Raw genomic sequence first — 16,814 nt, 5'->3', positions numbered from 1 at the left:
CTGGGAATATTCCAGCTGTGTTGCAGTCTATGAAGGGCCAGATGGCTCTCTGATTTCATCAAAAAATATCTTAATTTGTGTTAAGAAGATGAACGAAGGTCTTACGGGTTTGGAATGACAAGAGGGTGAGTAATTAATGGCATAACTTTCCTTTTGGGGTGCACTAGCCCTTTAAATGTTCAGAAAAGCGAATTTGCTTGTTTGGTCAATTTGCTGCTTGCAGATGCCACTCAATATTCAACCAGTTTGCCAAATAGTTATCAAATACAATTAAATTCATACATTTTAAATGTGTCCGGATCCTCTATGGGGCCACTGTATGTAACCACAGGAAGTTTAATAATTGTACACACATGGTCTCTGCATGAGAGTCAGTTGCTGTGGGGTTTCACCCTGACATCATCGTGCAACATAACTGGAGTAAAGCAACCAATACAGATTTGTGCCTACACCCTGGGAACTAGTAACGCCGCATTGCATCCATCATGTAAAGGTGGTAAAAAAATCACCCTAAGGCAGAGGTCTATCAACCAATGCGCTATTCAAAACACTGAAGCAAACTCCTTTTTTACTGTCGAAACTTCATTTGTACATTGCAAAATGTTGTCTCTTTCTAGCGATTATGTAACACTGTCGAGAGCGTTCCTATTTATTTTCTTCATCTTCCAAATTTGGTAACATCCTACTACTGCTAACTTCTAACTTGACACGAGGGAGCGATTTGGTTACTCGGGTTACACTTCCGGTCCATTCCCAAAGGCTTTAAACTCACTCAACTCTATGACTAGAAATAAACTCGAAAAACAGCCTCTGTGAAGTAAAAAAATAAAAACAAATTGCCGACACATTCTGATTAAATAGAGGACGATTTAAACATATCTATTAAAAGTACTGCTCACTTGACAAGAGTTGCTTCGATTAACCTTTAAATGAACTTTTGCTTAACTTTAATCCAAGAATGCTGTAGTTTTCTCCTAGTTTTGTGGAAAAAGTAGATATTCATCCACCAGATGGCTAACGTCTGCCACGCTTTATATTTCTATTGCTATATTTTGGCTATTGTCAGGTAGGTTTACATAGTTCATCATCACACTGACCGGCAATAAAGGCCAGCCGCATGGGCAGCACTGGGCATAAATGAGTGGAAACACACACAAAAAAAGTAAAAAAAAAATTGCACCTAATTCTCCTAATCTTAATATTGCCTTTCATCGTGCTCTGAATTAGTGTTTGCTTAGTCTTACTTCTGTAACAGGGATTTTCCTACACAGAGAAAAGCCCATAGATTCATCCACCAGATGGCTTTCACCTAAATAAAGGGACAGTGGTATGTCTGATTAGGTCACTAAATTACATCTATGGCCAGAATCAGTATCAAAAGTACCTTTTACGTCATCTCAGGGTTGAGTGAGGTCGTCTCCACTGAATTGAATTATTTCACAGATTCCTGCTAAAGCATTTAAGTAGACTCACAGACTGAATGGAATGATAAGATATGATTCCTACTACTGTGTTTTACTGCAGCGCTCTGGAAGAAAGATTAATTAACAGTTTATATGTAGTAATATACAGTATAAAGCTTCTGAGATGTAAAAACGGTCTTCTTTTCAAATTAAAGAACTACAATACTCATAATCCCGAAGAGAAATGGACCAATCAGACGCTTTTAGCACAGAAGCACAAATTGACCACCTTTGACCACCCACTCCCACAAAGCATTGCACATGACACATGACATTTACATTGACATTTCAGTGCTTTAATTCAATCTGTGTTGTTAAAAGCGCTATATAAATAAAAAGTGATTAATTGATTGATTGACAACTTGAACTGACCTTGACACAAAGTCCTGAGGATCTGCAGGAATCACACCACATTATAGAGTTTTGATTACACTTTATTTTATATCTCTTAAATAGTTGCCTATTAGCATGCATATAACTACAATATTAGCCATTTATTAGTATTAAGCACATATTAACGCCTTATTCTACATCCCGAATCCTACCCAATACCTAAACTGAACAAATTACCTTACTAATTATTAATAAGCAAGTGTTGCCTAATCTAAAGTGTCACCTGAATTTTCTTCTTTTAATGAGTTTCTTTTTTGTCATCATGGTATCACAACAGTTGTAACACCCTGAAATTTTTTATATGCTCCCAAAAAATCTCAAAATGAGTTTTATTCTTTATGAGAGTGCTTTTAGACTTTTCGAACCGCATACAGCCAAACGGATGTTCCCTATCCTGAATGAAATCATCGTTTGGCTCCTGTAGATCGGCACATTAACTAAATGCACGTGTTTACCCCAGAAAATTGAATTGTTAAATGTCAAGACTAGCATAGGCTGGATGCAATGTCTGCTTTTAATAAAACATGGCCGGCTTCCTATGAAGTAGGGGAGTTTCATTTAACACTTTACATGACAGAAAACTCTCCAGCATCCAAACAAACTACTGTAATAAATAAACCATTCATCGGCTCTGACTGAGAAATCAATGAAGTGTCGATATCTCTATTCATCACTGTCAAACACTGCGAAGCCTTCAGCACTGACCTGCTCAAACAATCTTTTATTGTATCCTATTAAAGAGTCCAAAGTCTCTTTCACTGCTCGATATTTTTCCCTTTCTTTCCTCCTGTAACGATACACAGATGTGCATCCACATTGGCCTGAAAACACTTCTTCTTTATAAGTCCAATTTCTTTCTTAATCTGCGAGTACAGCCTTGATGCCACATGTGTTACAAGGATTTGAAAGCTCGGTGCATCATGGGAAATCCCCTTCTCTTTTTGTATTCGTCATTTCAGCCTTTAAGGAAAAACACATTACTGATGTTTAGCACTGCGAGCCCTGATTTTCATAATGCCAGCATGATGAAAGAAAGCTGAATGCAAGTCAAACAGCCCTGATACCTTAAGAGCTAAGACAGCATTGACTAAACACTAAACCCCCGTCTCGCGTTTCCGCCGTTAAGCGTCTCAATTGTCATCACAGGTGAGCTGGCAGATGTTTCAGGCTGGTGAATATAATGGAGAGATCTGAGAAGGTGGCACTCTGCCACAAGAAGGACTGAAGGCCAAAGGGTTTGCGTGTTTCACTCATTGTTAAGAGTAACCAAATCGCCATTTTGTGCCACATCAGGGTTTATGTAGCAAAAACGACTAGCTAACTTATCCCTACAATTAGGGGTGGCTGATACGACCAAAAATGACATCATATAGTCAATTTATTTCAACGTAACGATATATGTATCGCAAAATAGTTAAATAAGGTCTTTATGATAATCATATAGAAATTTCACAAAAGACTAATAGGCCTATAGTCTTAAAAAAAAACAAAAACAACTAAACTCAAGCTCACTGAAGACAAGTAAATAATCAGATATTAAATAAGAATAATATACTAATTACAGCAATAAGACAAAAAAATCCAATGGAACAATTAAATAAGAAATGCTACATACATTGTAGCAAAGTCTTCACAAGAGGCAAAAAGTCACTGTCCAAAACCTTTGACTTCTCTTCTCCTCTCACCCAAACTGACAAGGACATCATATCTCTCAAGAAGCAGATAAAGACACTCCTCTTCTACAAGCACTTAACCACACCACACCTGTGCACTAACACAAACACACACACAAATATAATATCCTCTGATTTTCTCCTAGCTTGCTTTGTCAGCTATAGTCGTCTAATACAACTGTGATTATATATATATATATTACAAATTATGTTGACTCTTTGAAGAACTGCTTTTGTTTCAGTTTGTTGCCTTGGATAAAACTGTCTGCTAAATGTATAAATATAAATGAAATGTGCAATGTACAACTATTTCCAAGTACTCCCTGAGGTACAAATATCCCTATTGTGAATTGATGATCTAATGGCTCCGTCTCACACAGAGACGGCCACACTCCGAGATCTGACAGTAATACTGAACTGTTCTTTGCAGTAAAGCCAAACATAATCCACCATGTGCTGATCCCTTTGTCCTTTCATTTCTCAAGCTGGAACTGTTTGAGTATTGTCAAACTTAGGAAGTCAGGCTTAAAAAAAACTATGGAAAAACTACATCCACAGAGGATAACAGGTGGAAAAAAGGAAACATGAGAACACACAATAATAATAATTAAAAAAAAGTTTGATGACTCCTTATGTGGATTTTCTCTTCTTTTGCTTTTAGATTTGTTTTGATTCTTTAGACTTCCATGTTTTGCTTTGTGAGGCATGACATTTTTATTTTTAAAGGATGCACTTCAGACAATGTTCAGAATAATTAATTATAAATAAAATAAAAATAAAATAACTCCAATTAAATAGGGGAATTGATTTTATTTTTCCTCACAGTTTTAAGGAATAATATCCTTCGTGAGAGAAGAAAATCTGTAAATGGTTGCATGCAATATATGGGACGCCTCTAAATATTACGTTTCTGAGAATTCAAATTAGTTAATAATCAAAAATAACTTTGCTACAATTAATTTAATGTCAAAAATGTGTTAAAATAATGACGTGGTTGTAAGCTACCCAAGTATGTATTGGAAATACCTATGTTTCTGTTAAGCTGAAAAAAAAAATGAAACGTCCACTAGGGACATTAAAACTCTTATTCTCAAAAGAAGTTTTGATAAAATGTAGGTAGAAGCACAAATTTCAATGGGCCTGGGTAAGTTTGTTATAAGTAAGTTGGATATAGTAGAGAAAGCCAAGAACTTAGATGCATATACAAATGGACAAAAATAAATACATAAAGATATTAATATATGCTTTAATAGAAGTAATGGGACATCAAAGTGTACCATATTTGCCATGTGCTGTGCAGAAACAAGTATATGTCCTGCATTATCTTATAAAACATATTTGAAGGCTCGCAAAGATGCTGACATTGACTGGCCTTCATGGTCCACTGAAGCGTACTCAACAAAGCCTATAACAACTGAACTTTCTGACACTATTTGCATAACTTTGCAAGACTAGTAGTAGATGGTTGGACAAGCTAAAGGCAAACAACAGTGGGTGCGATTCTGACTTGTTGAAAAAAGCATGTCAAAGACTAAGAAGGCAACTTAAACATTGTAAAAACAGATGGTTCTGCAAGGATTTTAAAATAAAATAATCCAGGTGAAGTCAGCCAGCATACGAGGCTCAAACGAGGAAAAGCTGTTAAACTGAGTGTGGGACAGTGCTGGCCCTTCCTCCCTCAATCTTTCCTTTCTTTTGTCACTGAACTTCCTGTTATGTGTTTGCTTACAGCATCTAAACTGGGCTGCATTCCCACCATTAATCGAACCCAGACTCTTTTCCATCCCTGTAGTCTTATAGTTTGACGTTCTTCATCTGTTCCTCTCAGTTACGCAATGAAATGGTCGACACACTTATTTAGACACACTATTAAAGTGACAAACGGGAGTTCATGGACATCTATATATTTTTTTTGTAGGATAACCTCAAAATCATGGGAAGACATAATCTATGCCAAACCAGGACTCTTCATCAAGGCCAAAACCAATAAGTACAGCAGCCAAGAGGGCAACACCCTGTAGTACAACAACATACACCGCTTACCCTACAGTACCATTGATTTCAAATGAAAACCTTAGCAACCACATAGCAGCACCCAAAACACCCAAACACTCGTAGTGTTCATGTTTATGTCATATGTAAATATATTAATGCTGATATTCAGAGTACTACTAAAATGGCTAGTGCTTAATGCAACAGAATAATAAATGAAAAGTTAATAATGATTCTATAAACACATATACGTGGTTTGTTCTTCAGTGAATGATTCGGTTGAATGATTCATTAATAATTGTCCCAATGATTCCGCGTTTCTGAATGAATACATTTATAATAGAGTCACTAGTCACCAACTACTGACACAACTACGCAATCAAAAAGTCTTTGTCATGTTTATTCGATATTATGTATATTTTGATTTGCGTAAAAAAAGAGCGCAGAAAAAAGTGTTTGAAAAAAGTAAAATCAAGTTTTTGAGTTGCCTGAGTTGACCTGTCTTTCCATAGATTGATGTTAAGTAATATTAACTAATATCATCTTTATTTCTCTCTCTCTCTGTCCAGTTCAGTAAAAGCAATAAATAGGCTGAGACAAAAAAAAAAAGTTGATGGGCAGACTGGAATCAGCCCAATGTTCTGCGATAGATAAAGCAGCTGCTCTGCTATTCTTTGACTTGGCTGAATTCTTCAGTGGTCTGAAAGAGTTCCCACATAAACCCACCAGAGGAACCCTTTGGTCCAGCTCTTTCCTTTGGGAAAACATTTCTTTTCTTTTTCAGGTCTGGAGAGCGAATCAGCATTTGTTTGTGTTGAGCAATGGTTTCCATAGAGACTGAAGGTTCTCAGACATTCAACATTCCAGAATATTTCTTCTAATATTTTTTTCCGTCTTTGATGAAACGGGCATGTTAACTAAAATCCCCCTTAAATCCTTTTGGAGAAAGATAATATGGCTAATAATAACTAGGGGCCACTAAGAAAAGTGAGGTGTGCTGTAACATAGACTCTCATTTTAAAAGACAAATGGGACCTCAAAATGTTGACCTCAAAAACCTCTCCTGATCCGTTAGTACCCTAACATGTGATTAGTGCTTGATTAGCAACAAAAAAACTGCAGCCCTCAGAACCAGATCAGAAGATGCTCAAACCTGTGGACCATAAATTGAGCCACACTTGATTGATTCAAGCCAAGCAGCAGGAACGATGCCCAATCAGGGCTCAGTCAGTCCATTCAGCTCTACAATGAGTCAGAGATGCTGGTTGTAGAAAGCAATCCACCCTGTGGTAACAGTTTTTTTCTACTTGTCAAATGCCAGCTTTATAAAAAAAGGCCTTCATCACATTTACAATGCTACGCACAAACCGCATTCATGACAAAACATTCAGAAACACCAAGATGTAATTTAAGAAGCATTTCATTTACTACTGAACAGTGCAACTGCATAAATATTTTTGCAACTAGCTGAATATCAAAAAGGATACTATAAATACTTTTACTTTTAAATAAGGCACTGTGTTGTTTTAGTTGGATATTACATTTTTGAAATATTAATAATGTTGTATTTACAGTTGCTCCTCCCGAGAAAATAGCTAATAATCCACAGCAAAATTATGTTCTCTCTGCGAGTAACACTGTGGTGTTCCCTTCTTGAAGGAATCAGTGTATTTAAGCCAGTCCTTTGAGTAAATGATGAGTCCGCTGAATTCAATAACATGTCACCACCTACCGGTGTAACTATGCAACATGTAAAAGAGTCACTGAAAATGGCAAAAATGTCAGTTTGTTTTAACGGTTCACATGATACGATATAAAGTTTTCCTTTCTCTTTGGAGTGTTAGAAGCCTTTAGTGCACAGATAAGATAGTTGCAAAGATTAAAATTTCAAAAACAAAAGAGATATTTTTTATAAAAGTTATGACGTGTTTAAACCCCCACTTTTTCACCTCACAGAGTGGGTTTATTTTTTAAACAATGGCCAAATATTTACACAAAAAAAGAAGGCAGAACTATTATTCTGGCGGTCTGGCCGATGCCATGTGCTGGACGTGCTGTGTGACACAACTAGAATCAGTGGTTAAGTTATATTTACAACACTGTGTTCAGCATATTTATGGAGAACTAATTCTTAAACCTGCAGTTATAACTCTGCAAGGACAGTCCGGTGCTTCTGACTCACAACCTTTAAGTAAGTTACGTTTTATTAAATGAACCCGCTACTTAAAACTCAAATTTTGAGCAGTGTACAGTACTGCTTGTTGTTTCTCCGATCATGAACGCAGACATGGCGTTATGTTTACAAGGCGAGATGGAACATAGGGCATATGAAGAGAGTACATTATAATCAATTATAATTAACATTATAATATACAAGTCATTATAATCAGTAATCATGTCCCCAATGGATGCAACAAATGCCTCATTTGAAATGGTTTTATTGTTTTTGTGTCAAAGCACTGGGAAATAGCACCATGTTAGGGTAAGGGGCATAACATTTTCATCACATGCTCACGATTATTCGGCAAATCACAGTGCACTGGATAGCTAGCCAATCAGAGCACGCCTCGCTTTTTTAGAATGATGAGCTTTGTACAAGTCGACCCGTTTCGAGAAGGCGGGGATCAGAGGAGAAACAATAGTGTATGGTATGTGGAACATAATGGGTTTTTTAAACCTTAAACCACAAACACATTGCATTACACCAAATATGCATAATGTTCTTTTTAACAACATCCTATGACCCCTTTAATAATCAGAGACACTTCAGAGGACTTCAGAGGACTCACTTCAGAGGACTTCAGAGGCAAAATGAGAGGGAATGGAGAGTGTGTTTCTCATTCCTGTTCCCAGTAGAATTCTTTATTTCACAACATAGATTTACAAGCCGTTTCCACAGTAATGCCATATTTAATGGGCCAGTTTTATAAGTACAACAGTATTCACAATCAAGCGACCACAGGATCCCCAGCCTAATATTTAATGATTACCTAACCACCATAATATTACGATCCGTGATACATATGCCACAATCTTTCAGAAGCCTTATCATCGTAATAAATTTCCACTACGCCCTCCAAATATAGACCATTCTATTTTATTTTACAGACGATTTGAACACAAGAGGCTTTTAGAAAAGAACAACATCAAACCTTCTCCAACATAATGACTTAAACATTTCCCTTCGGCTGCAGTGGATGCAGCACAATGATGGAGCAGCGCCAGATACAGTAGAAGAGCATGATCGCTTCTCCAGGATACGATCCACAGGACATTTTCCTGCTGTCCGACAGTCTGTGATTCCTAAATTGCACATTTTCCATATAAAACCACTTTCATTCACTCTAGTTTATACTGAGACTCGCCAGCATACTGGCTTGAAATAAAAGCTTCACTGTCCTTAACTCAGCTGAAATCTGTATTTCTTTAGCACTCTTTTCTCACTCCATTACTTACGGGTTTATTGTACAAGTAGGTGTTAAATCCTTAAAAGTTACGGCTTCAGGAATGCAAACCGTATAACAGTGGCAGGTTACCCTGGTTACCGTACAGTCGTTTCCTGTCCATTCTGCTTTCCTTAGCCTGCTACTCCATTATGACATAACCCGTCGTTTTCCCGCCAAACGCTCTCCACTGCAACCACAGTCATTTCCGTACAGATAAACTGGTTTAATGAAGACTCCAGAGTACACAAATGGAAACTGCCTCCCTGAAATGTAGGAGCCTTGGAGATCTATTGCAAGTGCATGGTGAAGAAAATCCCCAAGTTCAAAGCTTCACCAAGACACCAATAAACCTGTATTCCTGGTAATTTGTATTACTGATCCATGCCATGTGTGGCTTGGTGGCCTCATAATTGAAACCGTGTGGATATGTGGTCTGTCCAAATATTATGTCTGATTTTGTATCAATGGATTTATGGTAGTATATATGGCTAAGGATAAATGTTAAGGCGGTGTCACGGTAGAGTGGATGGTTGTGGTACTTTTGTGGCAGAAAACCAGCATTAAATGCACTCTGAGGCTTTTTAAACTGCCACCGAAATCCTGTAACATGTAACATTTCTTCAGGAGACAGGGCTTATCAACCAGTTGCTCGATACTTTAGTGCTCTCTGGCATATGAGAGTAATTTTCTCTGCTGTAGAGTACTACGGCCAAAGTAAAGTCGGTCAGATTACGTTTGATTTACCTAGACGATCAAGTGAGTGAAAACAGAAACTGGAAAAGTGTGCATGGAAACTTGGCACTTTAAAGAGCTGATGGTTTGTCTGATGATTGCACATTGCATTGAAATCTTGACTTTCCTCAGCTATCGGACTATTTTCAACTTTCTGCTTGTTTGATACACAAACAGATGTTTCAAATGATTAATATAATTTTGTAGTCGTATCAAGTTCATTCAGAGTTCAAGTTTCACGCTCAACTGAGATCGTAATTATTTAAAATGATTCCAGTTCGCAGTTGTGCTGAAAAAGTAACATTAAAATACATTTATTTATAATTATTTACAGTTAATCAAAACATAAAATCGTATTGATATGCAAGTGTTGTGTTTTCATCCTCATGTGCTCAGTGTGACCCGGTTTTTCCCTGCATTTGATTTGATTAGTTAGTCCACCTGTGTCTTGATTATCATTCTCTCCTGCCCCTTGTTAGCAACCCTATGGAGTCTGTTTTATTCCAGAAAGCAAAGTTAACTTACCATCAGATAAAACCTGCATTTTTGGTTAAAACCCAAACCTTGTTTACTTGAGGTATGTTGGTTTCAAAATTTTAATTTCCTGGTTAATGCAAGTCAGTAGGCCTAGATCAATAAAGTCACTATGGAAACTGATGCTAAAAAAAGTGTGCCACACTACTTTCTTCTTCTGAAAAGAGAAGTAACAGGAAATGACAATTCATAACTGTTTTATTGAGTTGAGAATTGGGAAACCTTCAACTATGTCTTTTTCTTAGAAAAGCTACAATCTAAAAACAAATCATATAAAAAAGGAAAAACCTTTTATATTTTGTTAGTGAATACATCAAGGAGAATACATCATGTTTAAAAATAAGAACATGATAGATAAAATTCAATTGTATTTTTGTAATTACTTTAAGCCACTGGGCTCTCTCTGCAGTTTTGCTCCAACCAGTTTCAAATCACACCTGCTTAGAGGTTTCTAGTGCTCCTAAAGACCTTGATTAGCTGGATCAGGTGTGTTTGATTAGGTTTGGAGCTAAACCGTGCAGAACTGTGGTCCTCCAGGAACCGAGTTCGAAACCAGCGCTTTAAGCAATGTTAACACACAGAGAGAAAGCATTTAGCTTTTTACTGATGAATACACCTTTTTGTAGAAAAATAAATTTTTCTGCATTATATGCACATGAGGGACACAAAAGCTACCCAATCCGTAGGAAGAGCTAGTTCCATTCACCAAAGCGTTGTGTGGAGCACTAATGCCTAATAACTCTCCTCTCGCCCAGCTGGTGTCTGTCTGCCAGCGATTATATCACACTTCTCAGCTTCATGTGACACGCTCTCTCACCGTTTGCCCATTATACTGGAAAAAATTCTCAGCAATCTTTGGAAAAGAAATGCCAATTACAACACAGCGTGAAACATGGGCGTTTAATGCCAAACCGGTGCCAAATCATGAACAGCTCCGTGCCATAAACCTTTAGTGCTAGTAAATAGAGGGATGGGTGAAACTACTGCGCAACTATGCACCGCAAAAGCATGCACTGATTGTGATAAGTTGCAGTGTGCCTCACAATAATTACATAAGATGTGTGAAGGTGTCAGTTTCTCTTGTTTCAGGAACTTATGTCATTTAGTTGTTTGCTTAACCAATGACAGTCGACTAAACAAATACATCGCGCTGTCCAACATGATACCATGTTTAAATATTTGACTGGCAATAAAAACAGAGTTTAGCTTGTATTGTGGCTCAGATGACTGGGATGATACAACACTGTTAAAATCTTCCAAACACATGCAAGCTCATCATATCCTGTTTTATTTCTTGTTACCATGGCACAGGAAGTAAACTATGACAAATAACAGCCGGTTGCTAAGGAAACGACTCTCCTTCCCTCTACTTTTTGAGAAAATTATTGCATTCTTTCCAGTATTGTGCCACACCAGAAATGAAGATTACTGATGGCCGTTTGAGATTATCGCACTCATGTCTGCATATTTGCAATATTTGTTTTATTCCAATTCGGTCTTGATTTATTCCCACAATTTCTTAAACGCATACGTGGGGGCTGAAACGCGAACATGCTATGTTACAGAGTGGAATGCAATTTCACTTACAGTACACGTGGGCTGACGAGTATCAGTTAAACAATCCTATGACCGTGTGAACCATCTCTCCCCTTTTGATACTGTTCCAAGATAAACATTTTTCACTGCATTGACATGTAACTGATGAAAGCGTTGTACGTGAGGTGTTTTAGCTGGTAAGCCTGTGATGACTAGACGGTTGACGTAAAGTGCAGTGTCCTGTCATTTTATTTTTAAGGTGTGTGACGCTGTAATCAACGTTCAGCTGTCAATCAGTATGGCGCAAACTTGCCCACAACAGAGTAACCCTGGCAACATCTTCCACCCAGTGCTCAATGTCCTCTAGAGATGATTGACATCATCATTGTTATGTGTGCGTGTGATGTAACAGTAAGGGGTAATAAAAGGATTACCCTCAAGGTCTGTAGATTCTGTGTGTGTGTGTGTGTGTGTGTGTGTACTGGCGTTAGTGGGTTATGAGGACACGTGTATAATGACATGGGTACTGCAACATAAACAAGGTTCATGAGGACACTTCCTGTATCCGTGTAAAGCAAAAAGGCTTAAAAAAAAAACTGGGGATTGAAAAAAAGGCAGTAGTTTCCTGTAAGGGGTAGGTTTAGGGCGATAGAAAATATGGTTTATACAGTATAAAAACCATTACGTCTACACGTCCTTCTCCCTCGGTGACATACTGTAACATTTTGTCTCACAAAAAGAACACTTTGCTTCCCAGCCTTCCCTCTGTCTTCGGCAGTGATGAGTTCAGTCCAACAAACTGTTATTCCACGGCCCCCGATCACCTAATCACAGACGTCTGTGTTTGTTTTCGCTACTCAGTCCTCTTCCCTTTCACTTCATGTACACCCTGATCTATCACACTGGCGATGGGCTCCCACAAATAGCCTACAAAACAATCTGTGATCATGACAAAGTTATGATGTGCTACTATACGTTCGTAAGGAATTACAGCGGGACATTGCATCATCTTAAAGCAATGATACGCGAGCCACGCCAGTTCGCTAATGCTAAATATCTGTTACAAAACGAATTACAGTAGCGCTCCCGCAGAGACGTATGAGCGTGTTGTACAAGGACAGATGCAGCGTTGCGGAGTAACTGGCTGAAACAACAGCTCAACAAACTTGTGAATATTTTTCAGCAGGCTGGCTGTAGCTCAGCGCTGTGCAAAATAATGTCGCTCTGAGCAAATTGAGGCAATAATTAGGCGCGTGTGAACGGTCACTTCGTTCTCAAGCAGCTTTGGAAAGTCATGTAAGGTTCATGTAAGTTGTTGTAGATGTCTATCAGCACACCATCGGGGGAAAACTCAGTTAGTAATAAATAAAAATGAGTTAAGTTATAAATGAATTGAAATTCTGTTAGATAATGCAGCACTGGTTGTGAACAAGGACTGATCAGTGCAGGTGTATTATCTATATTTCAAATCTTTTCACCAAGTTAATCAATATGAAGAGATTAAGTATTGGTTTGAATTCAGATTATTTTATCTGTACATTACTTTCATGCTTCCGCATAAAAATAATCCATATTAATACAATTTACGAAACAACTGGCCAAGCAACAAAGCATATCATTATTAATACTAGTCCCTCTTAGGATGTTTTCGCACTTGGTTCGATTACCAGGTCCAAAGTATGCAGATAACGCCAAAATCAATGGATGGCTGCTTGAACAATCTGATTCATTTTCCAACACAGAAAGGCACACAGAATGGTATATGCATCTATTTGTCGAAACTGCATTAAAAGTCATTCACATCAGATTTAGTAAAATTTCGTTCTCATCAGGGGCTTCATTTATAAAGCGTGAGCAGAGCATCTGAGCAGTTTACGCACTTTTATATTTTGCAGGTTTTTAAAAATGTATGCTGCTCTTGCAGCTCGCTGTTCTAAATTACGACGACTGGTGATCTTTTATATGTTAATGACGTTAATTAGGAGTAGTTTACAAGCCAGCGAGCTTAATTTTCACGCAAGTTGACAATCATTTGCGTTTCGTTGTTTTTACATCTGAATGTGAGGCGTACGCACGTTTTCTGTTCGTATGTTCATTCTATGAATCAAACGTACGCATTTTCGAGAAATGATCGTAGGATTATATTTAGGATATTTGATGTGCAACATTTTATAAATGAGGCCCCAGAGTTCGCGTGTATTCCCAGGCAAAGTTATCGGGTGTGAACCTGAGTTCAGAAAACAGCGTTCACATTATCCTAGTGAACCGAATTCTGGTGTCAAACCCGTGTGTGCCCCCTAGTGGCTGGCTGCAGTATACGTCCTAAACCCCACCCTCTCCATGAAAAACAAATGACAAAAAAATTACACAAAATAACATAAAATTACACTTAAAATTGTTTTTTTCCCCAAAGATGAGTTCCTTCATATTGAGAGGTTCTTTTCATGCTTTCAATTGTTCGACTTTCTAGTAAGTTTTACTTTTAGTTATCTGTATGCTATACAGTCGCAAGCATAATTGTTAGCTTGCGATTGTGTCTGTGGAAGGTATTTTGATATCGCAGCTCTAGCTCATGATCAGTATTAATGCACAACCTCAGGCTCTGAGTGATGTCATTGGCACAAAATACCTGGAATATTTTGGCTTCAACTCTCTACAATGGAAGGAAGAGGCGACACCGTCCAAGCACTTTACAGTCTATTCTCTCTAACTGCATGCGAGGCACCATGGATGACACCAATGCTACTCAGAATCAAGCGTTCCAGAAAAGAATAAATCTGGTATTTAACCTATAGATGTTAAATACCTTCAATGCGGTCAGCTCTTTGTGTTGGTTTTTGAATTTGTATCCTGACAGCGCACACAAATCTCAGAGACGTCTATTTCATGAGCACGTTTCCATCTGGAGGCTCATCTGCCTCCAAGATTTTTCCTGAAAGACGTTAAAAAGACGTCTCTAAAATGTGTATGGTTACGTAAAACTGCTTTTTAAATATGTTTATCAGATGTTTGTACACAACAGATGTTTTCCAGATGAAAAACTCTTGGAGAAGAGTAGTTTGCCCATATCTTAAAATATGTTTGCAGCTCGGCACGCCGCGTGCGTAAAGTAGCTCCCCCAACTCTGAAAGCAAGCTTTAATAAGCCAGACTTCTAATAGGCAGCCTACAAACTTTAACGGTTTATCTTTTCATGTTGTTTAAAAACAAACAGCTAGAGGAAGCGAGTACTGCGGGTGCCTAGATCAGATAATGCTTTGGTGCCGGTAAGCAGGCAATGATAACAGAGCTGGAAAAGACTGGCAGGGAAAAATATCTCTCAGCACGGATTGCTGGATCTACTGTCAACAGAGGGAGGAAATAAAGATCAGTGGAAAATCCTTGATGGTGAACCTCACAGTGTGTACGTGGGGAAGAGCCCGGTGAACAGGACTGCATTTGCACTGCTGGATGACAGCGGGTGGGCTGTTTGCTGGCAGATGGAGTCTTCTGCAGATGAAACTGTGGCCTGGCATGACTGGGTAAACATGGGTGGCACGATAGAGTTAGGAGATTGCTGATGGATCAGCTGTGGGTAGAGCTGTCATGATAAATCAAACACGGGGCAGAGCGAGGGATGCAGCCTCATACAGAGCACTTGGGGAACATTCATCATGCATCAAATATATATTTAGATTCAGTGCACAAACATGTACACTGCACTGCAACAGACTAAGACCACATAGTTTTTCATACTGAAAACAAAGTTGTTGTTGATGTTTGTATTTTGGAATTTTATGTAAAATGTACACATCGTGTTTTAATAATTAATTATTAAAATTATTACAAAAATACATTTGTAATGGTTAATTTTGTAATAATTTTAATAATATATATATATATATATATATATATATATATATATATATATATATATATATATATATATATATATATATATATATATATATATATATATATACACACACACACACACACACACACACACACATATATACTACAAATGTACAATTACCATACATTTTTTTCATATAATGTTCTGATATTTTAACAAAAAATTTTGACGTTGACACAAAAACATAAAAGATATATAATATTCTTGTTTTATGTTTTTTCATGCTGGTTTAATGACCTAAACATTTTTCCCCCAAATATATGTAAGGTAATCAAAAATGTAGATTTTCATTACATTTTTTCCTCAAAAAAACGTGTAACAAGGATAGTAGTAATACCAGTACCAGGACATTGTTGGGACATTGAGGAAACCATGAGGAAATAAGCTCATACAGAATTATTTGTTTTGAAAATAGCAGAACGTTTTCTAGGGATATTGATAAGGGGATTAAAAGTACAGTTTGGACAGTATAAACACCATTAGGCTACATCTATGAATGTCCCCATAAAGTGTGTGTGTGTGTGTATCAGTTATAGCCTATACTTCATTGCACTTGAAAACATGTTGAGCAGTTGCCATGGTGCATTTATCAATGCAAGGGTTGGGCTGAGACACACCTATACTCTCAGAAAAATGTTTGATCTGTCAAGTACTGATGCCGTTTACTAAACGTAAGTGTCCAGAGACATTTAAAACATCCGCGCACAAACAGTCCCTCAAAGACCAGCGGAAAGCCCTGTATGCGTGCGCAAGGCACCGCATTCACGTTCATCGTTTCTAAAGAGTGAATAAATCAGCTGGGCTCAGGTGCACCGCTCCACGTCTGAAAACAAACTCATTTTAAAAACACAAAGAAGTGACGAGCGGCGTGTTTGGCGCGTTACTGTCCGATGACATCACGTCCCGCGTCATGTGCCCCTTTGATCTCTGAATGAGTTTCCAGGATCGCATTTCTATCCCTTTCAAACGAGCAGAAGTCGACCGAAAGGTTATTTCTGCAAACAATGAGCCTCCAGCGTTTGTAAACATGTCTGCAAACTAATTAAAAAGCGGATAAACCGCAGAAACCGAGCATACGTACAATGAAGTACGGCGCGTTCTCGTGTATGCGCGCTCCCGCTCTCTCTCTCTCTCGCTCTCTCTCTCTCTCA

Source organism: Puntigrus tetrazona, chromosome 17, assembly GCF_018831695.1.
Source record: "Puntigrus tetrazona isolate hp1 chromosome 17, ASM1883169v1, whole genome shotgun sequence".
Lineage (NCBI taxonomy): Eukaryota > Metazoa > Chordata > Actinopteri > Cypriniformes > Cyprinidae > Puntigrus > Puntigrus tetrazona.
Note: the sequence above shows the minus strand (reverse complement) of the source record.